Source organism: Pelobates fuscus, chromosome 5 (assembly GCF_036172605.1).
Source record: "Pelobates fuscus isolate aPelFus1 chromosome 5, aPelFus1.pri, whole genome shotgun sequence".
Classification (NCBI taxonomy): Eukaryota; Metazoa; Chordata; class Amphibia; order Anura; family Pelobatidae; genus Pelobates; species Pelobates fuscus.
In genome coordinates, this window is record NC_086321.1 from 37,338,733 (window position 1) to 37,352,785 (window position 14,053).

Below are 14,053 nucleotides of genomic sequence, written 5' to 3' on the forward strand. Positions count from 1 at the left end.
GAAAATGCTTGCTGTTTTGTAGTTTGCCCCACATTAAGTAAATATCTGGACACAAACATGAAAAGTAACCCACTGAGAAGTGTTCTATAAAGTGTATTTGCCACATTCTTCCCTTACAAGCAATCTTTATTGCCAACTGTACAATGTACCACAAAAGACAAGTCATGTTTTCTAATAAATCACATCGATTAAGTGTGAGGGATTGTGCTCTAAATGTGAAGGTAAAATACATCCAACAAGTAAACATAAAATGAAAAAAACACATCCATTTTTCATCAATCTTTAAAGGCATACTCCACCATAAAAAAGAAATGAATATGCATTTAAGTTACAATGTTTGTGTTTAGACTACTGTTCGTTTCACATTTTTTTAACCCCTTAAGGACCAGACTTCTGGAATAAAAGGGAATCATGACATGTCACACATGTCTGTGTCATTAAGGGGTTAAAGACACTTCACCGCACAAATACAAAATCAATAAAAATCACTGATTAGTAGATATACCCCAAATGAAACCATGTATGCATTTATTAAGCATTTTTTTTATTGTAGTTATATCAAAAACAGCCTGCAAAATCTGCAGATCTCCTGTCTGCTGCCTTTGCAAGCCTTCGCCTTTTAATCCCACCCAGACTTTCTGCGGCTGTCCAATCACAGACTTCCCAATGCAGCTCAATGAAACGTAGTTGCAAGCAAGGTGCTCTGAGCAATTGCCTACCTCTTAAAGGACCACTCTAGGCACCCAGACGACTTCAGCTTAATGAAGTGGTCTGGGTGCCAGGTACCTCTAGGATTAACCCTTTTTTTTATAAACATAGCAGTTTCAGAGAAACTACTATGTTTATAATGAGGGTTAATCCAGCCTCCAAAGCCTCTAGTGGCTGTCTCATTGACAGCCGCTAGAGGCGCTTGCGTGATTCTCACTGTGAAAATCACAGTGAGAGCACGCAAGCGTCCATAGGAAAGCATTGTAAATGCTTTCCTATGCGACCGGCTGAATGCGAGCGCGGCTCCTGCCGCGCATGCGCATTCAGCCGATGACGTCGCGATCAAGATGGAGAGGAGGAGGAAAGCTCCCCGCCCGGCGCTGGAAAAAGAGGTAAGTTTAACCCCTTCCTCTCTCCAGAGCCCGGCGGGAGGGGGACCCTGAGGGTGGGGGCACCCTCAGGGTACTCTAGTGCCAGGAAAACGAGTATGTTTTCCTGGCACTAGAGTGGTCCTTTAAGTTTAGTTCCATTGAGCTAACAACACCAGGAAGTAACAGGACAGGATGCCGACTTGAAAGCCAGAGGGGTGTGATCAGGTTAATTTATAAAAGTACGATTTCTATTCAAATCTGCACTTTATGCAAAATGGAAAAAAAAAAAAAAGGACATACACTTCACACATAAAGCTTTTCAGCAAGATAACATGCTTTGGGGGACTGGAGTGTCTCTTTAAGTAAAACAAATAAATCACTATAAAATCATCTTTATTCCAATACAGGGTTAGTCTCTCTTCAGGGCAGCCAATGCTACCTTGGTGCAGATATTTATGACTTTTGTGCAATCCAGTAATCAGGGAGAAGCATTTGGAACCCAGGACACATGCACACATTCTTATAAAGAAACACGGAATCCAAAGTTTCTCTGTGAGAAGCATTAAAGGGACACTATAGTCACCAGCACAACTACAGCTTATTGAATTTGTTCTGGTGAGTAGAATCATTACATTCAGGCTTTTTGCTGTAAACACGGTCTTTTTAGAGAAAATGCAGTGTTTACATTACAGCCTAGTGATAACTTCCCTGGCCACTCCTCAGATGGCTGTTAGAGATCCTTCCTGGGTCATGGCTGCCTAAAATGCATCCAAACATTCAGTATCTCCTCCCTCTGCATGCAGACACTGAACTTTCCTCATAGAGATTAATTGATTCAATTCATCTCTATGAGGAGATGCTGATTGGCCAGGGCTGTGTTTGAATCATGATGGCTCTGCCCCTGATCTGCCTCTTTGTCAGTCTCAGCCAATCCTATGGGGAAGCATTGTGATTGGATCAGGCTACCACTTCTGCTGATGTCAGCAGGCAGTGGGCAGGTCTAAAGGAAACAGGCACAAAGCATGCAGCTGCAGACTTGAAAACAAGTAAGATTTGCTATATTTAGGGAGGCATTACGGGACTAGTGTGGCTAGATGGTGGTTTTAACCAATTAGGGTCAGGAATACACGTTTGTGATCCTGACCCTATAGTGCTCCATTAAGAGCGCTTATCATCATGTTGATGTGAAGACCTTCAATTCTCAAAGGTCTATGAGGGAAAGCCTCTAGTGACTGTCAGTATAGAGCAGTTTTCGTATTCAGGATGGTCCTTTAACATACAAAAAAGAACAAGACAACAAAGAGAAAATAAAAACAGAAAATAAAGCAAAAAAAATAAAAAATCCAAAGGAAGAGGGGAGATGACACAGGAAGAGGTGAAAATAACACATTGAGAATGCACTGGGGTCCAATACATTTCATAATTGTATCTATGGATTCTAGAGTTCTAGCCAAGATATGCCGAAATCTATAAGGTTTGGTAGACTGGCTAATGTAGCTTTATATATATATTTATTGTATTTGGGAAGATACAGCAGCAAGTTTCAAGCAGCAAACTGTGATCTATTCAGCTAATGGGAATTGTAACAACACAACATATAGATTAGTTATGTATGCATTAAAGGTGACAAAAAACGGTTAGCTATTTGTCGGACTGGTAAATATACGCAGCCAACTTTACCAACAGCATTGTCAGAAATATATGCGTTTTCAATTTAGTCGCATCGCATTATATTGAACTGAAAAGTGGATTGCGAAATTCAAGCTAAAAGAGCCGAGGTGTCACTATAGCAGTTTTGAGAATTTCTCCAGCACCTTCTAAATACATTTGGCTGGTATGTTTTCAGTGAACTACTAGGTAATAAATATTTATTTAATTTTATATTTAGAACTACATTTTTAGTATGAAAAACCAAATGAAAAATGATTAAGGTAATAGTGACTGAATACTGTGTAGGTAAATAACCCTTATGTCCAAATTGCTATTAAATAATATTAATGCCTATTTAATTATATTTTTCTCAAGTCATTAAACAAATTATTAGTTCATTTTTAAAGACATCCTTGTCCTTTAATGTAATTAATATTCATATTTACTACCTTCGAGATAAATGTACTATATAAATAAATTGCTATCATATTGTAATTCAAACAGACTCAGCCATGACCAACATAGCAAATCTTGGTTTATGGCCTCTGAAATGCACCTATATATCTAGTATGAAGGCCAAGTAGCTACAAAATGTACAGAAGTGAATCAATTTTATGCCACCAACTTTCCTTCATAGTCACACTGTGTTGTTTGAACAGAATCCAGCAAAAAATTAATATGGTGGTAAGTAAGAATCTCTTGGTTTATCATAAAGATTTAATAGTATAAAAATAAGTTCTGTGAAATGGATCCTGAAGATCCACAGCAAAGGTTGCTACAATGTTACAAACTAGAGAGTAGCTTCAGAAAGGTCATCAAATCACAACTCCGAGAACACCAAGTCTCGCATGTTGTAACCAGAACTCCATACTGCTATAACTATATCTGTGTGTTAAAGGGACACTATAAATATCTCACTGGAGTGTTTGTAGAAAGGCTTGACAAATTTGTTTGGAATCTAGGAGCCAGCTAAAAAAAAAGTTAGAAGCCAGTTTATTTAAAACTAACCAGGTTGAACGAGAAAAATGAAATTATTAAAAGGATTATAGTAACCAGAACCACTACAGCTTAATGTAGTTGTTCTGGTGTCTATAGCCGGTGCCTGCAGAGTTTTCACTGTAAACGCTGCCTTTTGCATACAGGCAATGATGGGCTGTGACAGGCTGGGAGCAATCTCTGCTGCCAAAATCTGCTATCATTTAGCACAGGCACGAGGGGGACTCTGGGCACTATAACCACTTCAATGAGATTAAGCAGTTACAGCGCCTGGAGTTTCCCGTAAAGATAAGCCCCCGCGGCATTAGCAAGCAGATGCAAACTCATCCCCTTTTTTTACCCTTTCAGCCCCACAGGAGGGGGGAAAGGGAAGGGGGGTTCCTTAGAAACCTATAGTGCCAGGAAAATGTATTTCCTAACAATATAGAATCCCTTTAAATAGCTAAACTGGACTTTGTTTTTTTTGATACCAGTCATTATAGCCGAATATTTGAACTAGTTTTGAGAATAAGCCTGCTAAGAGGTAGAATAAAGCAATAACACATTTAGTCTACAGCATTTTCTGTTAAACTTATTACACTTGTGTAAAGGATACTTTTTTCACCAGTTATTGTTAGTTGTACATCTTCCTTTGTGTAGAAAGAGTCAATGTATATCATTTAAAAACAATGAAGGGACTGTCTGAATAAATCACAGAACAAAGACCTATTGACAGATACTTGTTTAACTAATGAACTAAGTGTGCGTTACTCTCTCTTGAACCTACTACACATTGTCTATTATTAGGGATCTTACCAACGTATGATTTGTCTTCCCCTACATATTGACAGCCATTTAAATTGTCTGGGGGAAACAAGTCGAACTTTACATGAACTCTTCGACTACCTTTAATTAGCTCAGTATAGTCCGCTATCGTTCTCCATTAATATCGATGCTACACACCATTGTGACACTTACAATTATTCCGAAGATGTGCACTGTATGTTATCTTTTTTGAGGAAGGAAATGCTTATATCTATGGTTATGTTCATCTTATGTAATGTTTAGAAGGAAAAGTATATACTGAAAAAGTGCCTTAAAAATACCAAAATTGGGTCATATTTTAACACTGCGCATAACAAATCTATAGAATTTAATCATTGAAATATCATTATGAAATCCCATAGATACCTAAAAACTTGGAAAATCAGTGGCCTAAACCATACCATGCCTTTGCAAGTAAAAAAAAATAAATAAAAAATAAAAATCACTATTATTGAAATATGCAAACGCTAGTCAATTTACGGCATATTCTGGTAACAAAAATAAGCAAATAAGGAAAACAAAATAGTGTGATTGGTGCACACAGTTCTGAGGAAAAAGAAAAGATCAACTTTCAATCTTTCCTCCGAGTATCTGCCAATGTGAATGCTCTATATCATGCAGAGCTGTGAAAATCCTGACTTTTAACTGAATGCTGAGTGTTCTTATTAAGAACCCATGTGCTGTTGCTTAAATTGACAATTCTGGACAAAATGGTTGTATTCCTGCACAACTGAGCAGATCACATGTAGTACATGGTTTTGTACTAGGACAAATGACGTCTGGTATACTAAGATAAAGAAATAAACTATTGCCTGACACAGGTTGTTTGCATAGGTGGCAGTGGTTTTGTTGGGAGGGACTCAGTGACCCTTTGCAAAGTAGTGTGTGTGGCCTATTTTGCAGCTGGCTTGACACAATAGTCTTGCTGTGTACCCAAGGTCATTGTTATTTCAATGTGACACTTTACAACGTGTATCCTCTTAATTGCCCTAATAACAGTTCTAGCCTACAGCAAAACCATCTATAATAAAGAAAATAGTTTATCAAAAGGGGAATGGTACTTCTGTGGATCACTGCAAATAAATATTTGTGTTACATTTTGACCTTCATGTTAATTGAACCAATTTTTGTTTGACTGAATAATTACTAAATAGCTTCATCCGGCCTCCAGAACTATAATACAAAAAGGAGAAAATGAGTCTCAGGAGTTCCTGTACTGAATTGCTCCGGATATGTTTGTACAACAACAGTCAGTTGTGGAGTTAAGAGTATGTTATTTCTAGATTTGCAACTTGTCCGTGATGTTTTGGCATGGAAACTTATAGGAAATATGCCATATTAGTCACAATGTAAGTCCTTCAGGGAATAGGGAGTTTTCATGAAAGTGGTAGGAATTATAAAATATACTGGGTGTCCAGCCATTTGGTCACTGGCAACAAATCAGACAAGAACAGACAAAACAAAGTTTCAAAACATCTGTAACAAATGTCATTACTGAGGTCATACCTACACAAGGGAGAAGGATGTCACCTCAGGGAAGACTTTGTGTTCCTATTAAATTTCAGTTTAATGTGCCTTCCATGAAACGGTCAAACTCATAATCTTAAAGGAACACTATAGGGACAAACACAAACATGTATTCCTGACCCTATAGTGTTTAACCCACCATTTAGGTGGCTTGCCCTCCCTTAGCCCCCCTATAAAAGTTTAAAACTCACCTTATTGTGCCCTTTGTGACATCTTTAAAATGGCCGATTTTTAGCCAATCCAATGCTTTCCCATTGGATTGGCTAAAATTGGCACGGGGCGGGGCCAAATGCCGTATTGGCCAATCAGGACCTCCTCATAGAGATGCATTGAATCATCTCTATGAGGAAAATTCAGCGTCTCCATGCAGAGCGTGAGGACACTGAATGTCAGGGCTGCTTTTTCGGCAGCACTGACCCAGGAAGCACCTCCAGTGGCCATCTAAGGAGTGGCCACTTGGGTGTGTCCCTAGAGGCAATGTAAACACTGCCTTTTTTTCTGAAAAGGCAGTGTTTGCATGAAAAAAGCCTGAAGGGAACTATTATTCTCACCAGAATAACTGCATTAAGCTGTAGTTGTTCTGGTGACAATAATGTCCCTTTAAAACAATAAGACATTTTTATAAAACATGGAGTTATGATGTTATTTTTTATTAATGCTGAGTAAGGTAAATTTTCACATGTATAGAAACCAGCTAGGGGGTTCTGGTGTTATGCAGATGGATATCCTTAGAAATCTACTAAAAACAAAGTATAACAAAATAGAACTAAGTGTACAGCATAATAAAGTATACTGCAACATAATTTACAAAGTACTATAATGCAACAGTAAGAAAGGAATCCACTTTTCTTCAGCAACACATTCTTAAATTATACACTGCTTTAAAAAGCTTCAACATATTCTAAGAGGGCTGTACAATATATATAATATGTATAGTATGAACAATGGCTCCAAGGTAAATTTACAATAAAATAAGATCAATGAGCACTATATGCCTCATTTGAAGGAAAGGGTGTAAGTGAAGTGTGGGAAGAAGAAATGGAAGGTAGCTTAATAACAATGTAAATTATATTCTTTCTTAAAGTTTGAATTATATTTTTGATAGAAATAAGACAGGTTTAGGTATGACCCTGACAAGCACACATAGGTTCAATAACCGTAAAAAAACGAGACATGGTCAGGAAAGAAGAAATGCCAATCTGGACAGAGGTTTAGATAGGCAAAACAGCTCACCAAAAGGCAAAGAGAAAATATAAACAGGCAGAGATCAACAGAGTAATAGAAAAGCAAGAAAAAAGTAAGAGTGGCCAAGGTCAAGAGTAACGAATCAGAGGAGTCAAATCCAAGCCAAAGCCAAAAATCAGATAAATCAATAAAATGTAACGTACTCCTGAGTATCAAAAAAAACCATGACAGGGCAAAGACAGGTCTGAGGTAATCATTTAAAAAGCCTATGGAGGACCTCCATGAGTCAGCGTCATAGAATGACTCCAGAACACAGGACTCCAGAACACTAAGTTGAGCGTTCCGTGCCATAGATGACACTAGAATGATGCACAGTGTCACATCATGTGACAGGATCGTGCCATATCAGAGCCCAATTAATTATTGGGTACCAGGACAACAAGGCGTTTTCTTTACTTAGTTTGATAGAACACTTCAATATGTATTACAACAAAAAAGATATTTAATCATTTAATGTTAATGCTGAATAAAATATGGATGTTATATATATATAAAAAAAAGCATAATAATGATGATACATGTCAAGCGATAGTTGAAATATGTTTGTGACAACTGTGTTCAAACTAACTTTACTTACTACCCGCTACTTTCTCTGCAATAAAGATTTTTGTCGCTCAACACATGGTATGGCACGGACATATTTGTTTAAAATGCAGGAAAGTGTAAAGTGGAAATGTGAGCTTTATTGGATATTCCCCTATGTCTTTTAAATATGGAGGTTAACCACTATACAATGGCCAGTAATTACAAGTACATCTGCTCCTATAATCGCAGCTTGTCCATCGATGCCAGCTTTAGACATTCTGCTAAGCAGTAAGATTGACAGGTAGACAATCTGCTTTCACTAAACCAACTTAAACTCTAATTTTATCATAGGGATATCCCAGTGCATACTCATCGTATTATTTTATTTTGTTTAAAGAGACCCTACAGCCACCAGAACCACTATAGCTTAATACAGTGGTTCTGAAGTCTATAGCAGGTCCATGCAGGCTTCTCAATGCAGTGTTTACATTGCTGCCTAGTAACACCTCTAGTGGCAGTCACTCAGACGGCCACTAAAGGTGCTTCCTGTGTCAGTGCTGCAGCGGGAAAGCATTGCATTGGTTGGGACCATCAAGATTGACAATCTCAGCCATGGAGGCGGGGCTACCCACAGCAATGGAGAAAATATTTAAATGCAATCTGAGGGGAATTGGGAACCTAAAAAGCCATATATACATGTTATATACATGTTTGTAATGCTAACACTATAGTATTCCTGTAAAGTACTAAATAGGTAGCAATACATAAAAAATACCTTACATTAAATCATTTAGATATTCCCTTTCATACATAGATACATTTGATCTCCAGTTAATCTTTCATGTGACTCAGTAAATGTATAAAATTTCCGTTTATTGATATTCAAGGTAAATATTGTCACACTGAGTACCGTAATCTATACTCACTCAAATACTTTAAAGCTAGTTTTTATTTATACTTTCAATTTCAGTTTAAAGATAAACATCAATATAAACTGGTGGAGCAACATTTTTATTTTGTTGCAATCACCAGTTCAAACAAACTAAAGCAAAGGAAGTATTGGACAATACTATGGTACTGCTGAGGCTAAACCTGGGAAACTGAATAACCTACAACAATGAAAAATACCTATTTACAGTCATGATGCAAACCACGGTTTACTTCATTGTCCAGTCTATCATGCTACAATGCAGCATTTTCAATGGAAATACTGGCTGCAGTCTAACTGTGTATTCCAAAGCTTATTATAGTTAATTTAAATTGGAACTGGATAGAATATCTGGGAGGTAAAGTATCTTCTTCTTCTTCTGAATTTCAGGTAGGCAGATATATACGGTTAAGTGTCTAACCCAGAGACACATACTGTGGTCAGACCGTGATCTAAAGAGTTTCCCAGGTCTGAGGCAGTGACATTTTCACTACTTTAGTCAGTCGATAATAACTGTTGGCTTTGTATGGATAATTCTTAATGCTGGCATTATCTAAGCAGCAGAGGTCCAGACTTTGGGTGCTTGCAAACACAGTTTTTGTCTAACCACTTAAAAATAGATTGTCATAAAATGTGGAGGTTGGCATTCAAAGACACTACAACAATAGCACGGCTCAAATCTCCAATAGTGAGTAAAAATTCACCCTGATGAGTATTCCATGGACTCTTCATGTTTGCAGAGAAGAGTCATTTTTAGGTGTTGGCTAGTAGGATATGACTTCAAATTTTAAGAGCTGTGCCCAAAATGGGTTATTCCCAGATGTTTAGAACGACAGCAACAATAAAGGTTTGCCATTCTAAATCCCAGCAAAATGTATTTTAAGCACCCTTACTGTAGAGGCTATGCCTCTTATGGCACTCTGTTAATGTCTTCCTGTGGTTTGAGAAACACAGAGAAACTCTACCAGAGATCTTTCTGTTATTCGTTAAAATATGAATATCCCAGAAACACTGCACATCAAGTTAAGTAAAATAGGAAAACAGAAAATATGTAAATAACAGTATAAAAAGAAATTTAAAAAATCACAACACACTATTCTGTTCAATGCCACAAGTTTTAGATGTTGCAAACAAAATCAGTGTTTGTTTATGACAATATGTCTTTAATGCCCGAATGCATATCGCATGCACAGACCGTCTATTGAAAATCCCAGCTGATCTATGTTACTACAATATCATAAAACAAAATATATCTCAATGGATCTGAAGTGCTGCGGCTTAAGTAAGCACATCTCCATGGAAAACATATGTTAAACTGTAAGCAGAACCCCTGCTGCATTTCTTTGTTTTCCAGCTCAGGAAATAAACAAATCTAAACAATAAGAAAATACAGTACGTGCATTTCCTGCTGGTTATTTAGATTGTAATTCATGTGAACAAAGATTTGTTCTTGGGAAAATAACCAGAGGAGCTAGGTTATCTATTCATTCAGAGAGTATTTGTTTTTGTAACATGTATCAATGTGTGCTGTGCCTTTTTTTTTTTCTTCAGGATTCTGCAGTTGTGTGAGAGCCTTTTCCAACATACTCATACTGTCAATATGATGAAGTATTAGGAGCCTGTGAGAGATTGTATCAGAACTACAAGCAGGCCCTTTTACTTTTCCAAACCCTCATCAACTCTCTTGTTTCACTGACTTACAGACTGTTCTGTATACTATTTTAAAGTGGTTTTGTCATCTGGAAATGTATTTGTTCAATCGAATTGTGTATTACAAGCTGCCTGTTTGACAATTCATAATCCAATACAAAATCTGCTGTTTTTTAAAGTTATAAACAGTTAAAACAGAATTAAATGTATTGCTAGTCTTAGCTTCTATTTGCACTGTAAGGAAGTTCAAATAGGCCCTGGACTGATGGGTTAAACTCCGCATCTGTTCGAAGCTTGGGATCTGAGTGGCTGCTGACATCACGTTCTCCGCAATGGTCTCTTTACAAAAAATAGTAATGTTACATAGTTACAAAGTTACATAGCTGAAAAGAGATCAAGTTCAGCCTTCCTCACATTTGTTTTTTTGCTGTTGATCCAAAAGAAGGCAAAAACCCAGTTTGAAGCACTTCCAATTTTGCAACATCTAGGAAAAAAATTCCTTCTTGACCCCAGAATGGCAGTCAGAATTATCCTTGGATCAAGTAGTCATCCCCGCACAGATAAAAAAAAAAAACAGATCAATTGGTGACTACATTTAAACTTGTATATAGAAGCCTGCATACATATCCAAGTCCTACACTGAGGAAGCTCCCATTTTACAGATGAAATATATTGTCCTAATAACGGAGTAATTATCGTAATGTAGGCCTCATTTAACTGTGAACTGATATGTTGCCTAATGTCCAAGATAAAAAAAACAACTCACTGTTAAAGGTAATCAGTTTGTGGTTCTGAAGGAAAATAAAGACCAAAGATCATTCCATAGAGATTAGAAAACAAAAGTAATACAAATGTATACATTAGTAAAACAGTTAAAAAAATGTATAAAAAGATTTGACACCCCAGTGAGAGTAGAGTGCCTGTTTCACACCATTTCACTTCCAAGAAAAAGTCATTCATTAACAATTATAACTGCAAACTGGAGAATCATGCAGACAGTATTTAGGGTGCAGATCCAGAAACCCATTTAGAACCAAAACACTGTTGGGATCACTCATGGTGACCAAAGAAAGATCAGACTCCACTGGATGCTCAAATAAAGTGTGTGAGAAACAATAGTTAATTTGAAAGAGCTCATTTAGATTGTAAGCTCATGGGCTATCTAGCCATGCACTTTTTATAAAAGAGCTTAAACGGTTAGATCTCAGCTTACGGGCATGGCCCTCTCTACCTTTTGCATTTGTATATTGTATGTTCTCCACTACTTGTCCAGCACTGTGGAATCTGTTGGCACTTTATAAATACCAGTAATGAATAAAAAATAAATGACGAATCTGCCAATTGCAGAGGTTTCGTAAAATGTTGGTCAGGATGGGAGAATAATGGAAAAATCATGAAGCAAAAATAGATTCTTCAATTCCCAAGTTGAAGAGGGAGGCAGTTGAAAATGAAGATTTCAGAGCAAGACTGGTGTTAACCATCATGCATGGGAGAGCTCAGTTAGCCACAATATAGGAAAAGGTTTTGTTGTCAGAATATATGACGATTATTATTTAGTTTTATTAAACTTTAATCAATACAAGGCACAAAACAAACTTGCTGACACTGAACACCCCAAGCATCCACCACAGCATGACCTGGCGCCTCTTCAATGTGCTAACATTTGCTTACAGTTAGATTTCTTATTTGGAATTCATTAGGCGCCTGACAGACTATTTTCCAATAGCTCTCCTGAACTAAGCACTGCAGTGCAAGGCCAGCTTATTGGATGAGACGCTCAGCTGATCTCTCTCAGAAAATGAGCCAAGCCCTACAAATTAGCTCAGGCAGAGACCTCCTGACTGCAAAGAGGAAGGAACTCTTGGATCCCAGATAAAAAGTCAATCCATTAGCAATCGGTTTGACTACTTACATTGGGGAGGTGTCAGGGCACTCCTGGCACCATAAACACTACAGAACATTATAGCAGATTCATTCTGAATGATATATGCAAATCAGGAGCAAAAACAATGGGTCAACACAACATTGTGCTGACTCAAGAACAGAAATGGTTAACATCTATAGATGTCTATTTACAGGCCTAATCGGCAATGCCTGAACAGTATATGTTCACGCAAGCAACATATTACCGTTATTTTCTTTCCTAAAGAAAATTTCCAATGTTATTTTAAAAGAACACTCTATAGCCAATAATAACTTCATTTCAATAAAGTTGCCATGGGGTCTGTCAGTCCTGGGCACCGCTGGGAACTGCAATATTTCTGTTGAAGATTTGGTGTGTTTGGGTGACTGATCCGGAGGTTTAAGTGTCCTTGTGATCAAAGCCACAGCACAAATTATTTGTGTGTGTGATATTCCGATTTATCTTAAAATTTCACTTATTATTAACTACTGCACTTTATATTATCTCTTATTTCTCACTTTAGGTGGTTAAAGCATTATCACTTAGCATGTTATATAACACTTTGAACCAGAGACACTTTATGTTTTGGTATTTGTACTTTGTTTGAAATTGAGAGGCAATTCAGTCTACTTGGCAACACTTCAGCATTTTTACACATTATTGTATGCACTTTGTTAATTGTTGCACTTTATCAGTTATCTTTTTATGAATGTTAAACTGTTTTCAAACAGATTATCCCCAAAGTTGTCTTCAAGGCACACGTCTGTTAGGCCCCTTTGCCTCCTCCTCCTGTTCCAGCACTAGCATTAATTTGATTTGATTCCTTTGCACACTGGGGACAGGCTAAAAAATGTTTAATACCATAAATCTAGACAACGGACTGGAGCTCCAAGCCCCACAACGCACTGCCATAACATTGTTATGGAACTTAGGGTGCCCCTTTAAAATCACGGATTTTGAGTTTATTATACATTATATAAACTATAGTAGAGAAATACATTTTACTGCACAATTTATAATGCATTCAGTGATTGTGATGAGACACTACAGATTCAAGAAACATAGCGAATAATTGTGATATTTACAGATACTAATAAACGTGCTCCTAAAATCCATAGTTTGAAAGTAGTTTTCAATTCTTCTAGCTATTGAAAATATTTTTATATATTTGCGATCATTCTATTCAGTAGCCAAGAATCGAATTGGGAATTGTTCTCTAAAATTAAACGCAACTGATGGGCACTTGAGCAAAAATCAAACATGGTGAGTGAAAATGTAGGCAATTTTGAATTACAATTTAACCATTGGTGAGTATGACTTGAACCCTCCAAGCTTTCAGTGGCATGTACCGTATTTATCGGCGTATAACACGCACTTTTTCTCCCTGAAAATAGGGAGAAAATCATGGCTGCGTGTTATACGCCGCTATCCCACATTTACTTACCTGTCTTGAAGCGTGGGCTGGCTTCACAGCGCGCACCGCGGAACTGGAACTTAAATTTCAGGTTCCGGTTTCCGGCGGGACTGAAAGGAAGTGTGCACACTATTGTGTGCACACTTCCTTTCAGTCCCGCCGGAAACCGGAACCTGATATTTAAGTTCCAGTTCCGCGGTGCGCGCTGTGAAGCCGGCCCACGCTTCAAGACAGGTAAGTAAATATGGGACAGAGGGAAAGTGCACTAGGGGACACTATGGGAGGGGGGGGACACTATGGGAGGGGGGACACACTATGGGGGGTGGAGAATA

General features: G+C 37.7%; 1 protein-coding gene across 2 annotated transcripts in view; it reads right to left on the reverse strand.

The window, feature by feature from the left end:
• The window catches only part of XRCC4 (X-ray repair cross complementing 4), a 274,465-nt gene that overhangs the window by 194,201 nt on the left and 66,211 nt on the right, over positions 1–14,053 (reverse strand). The gene's annotated exons all lie outside the window — the stretch shown is intronic.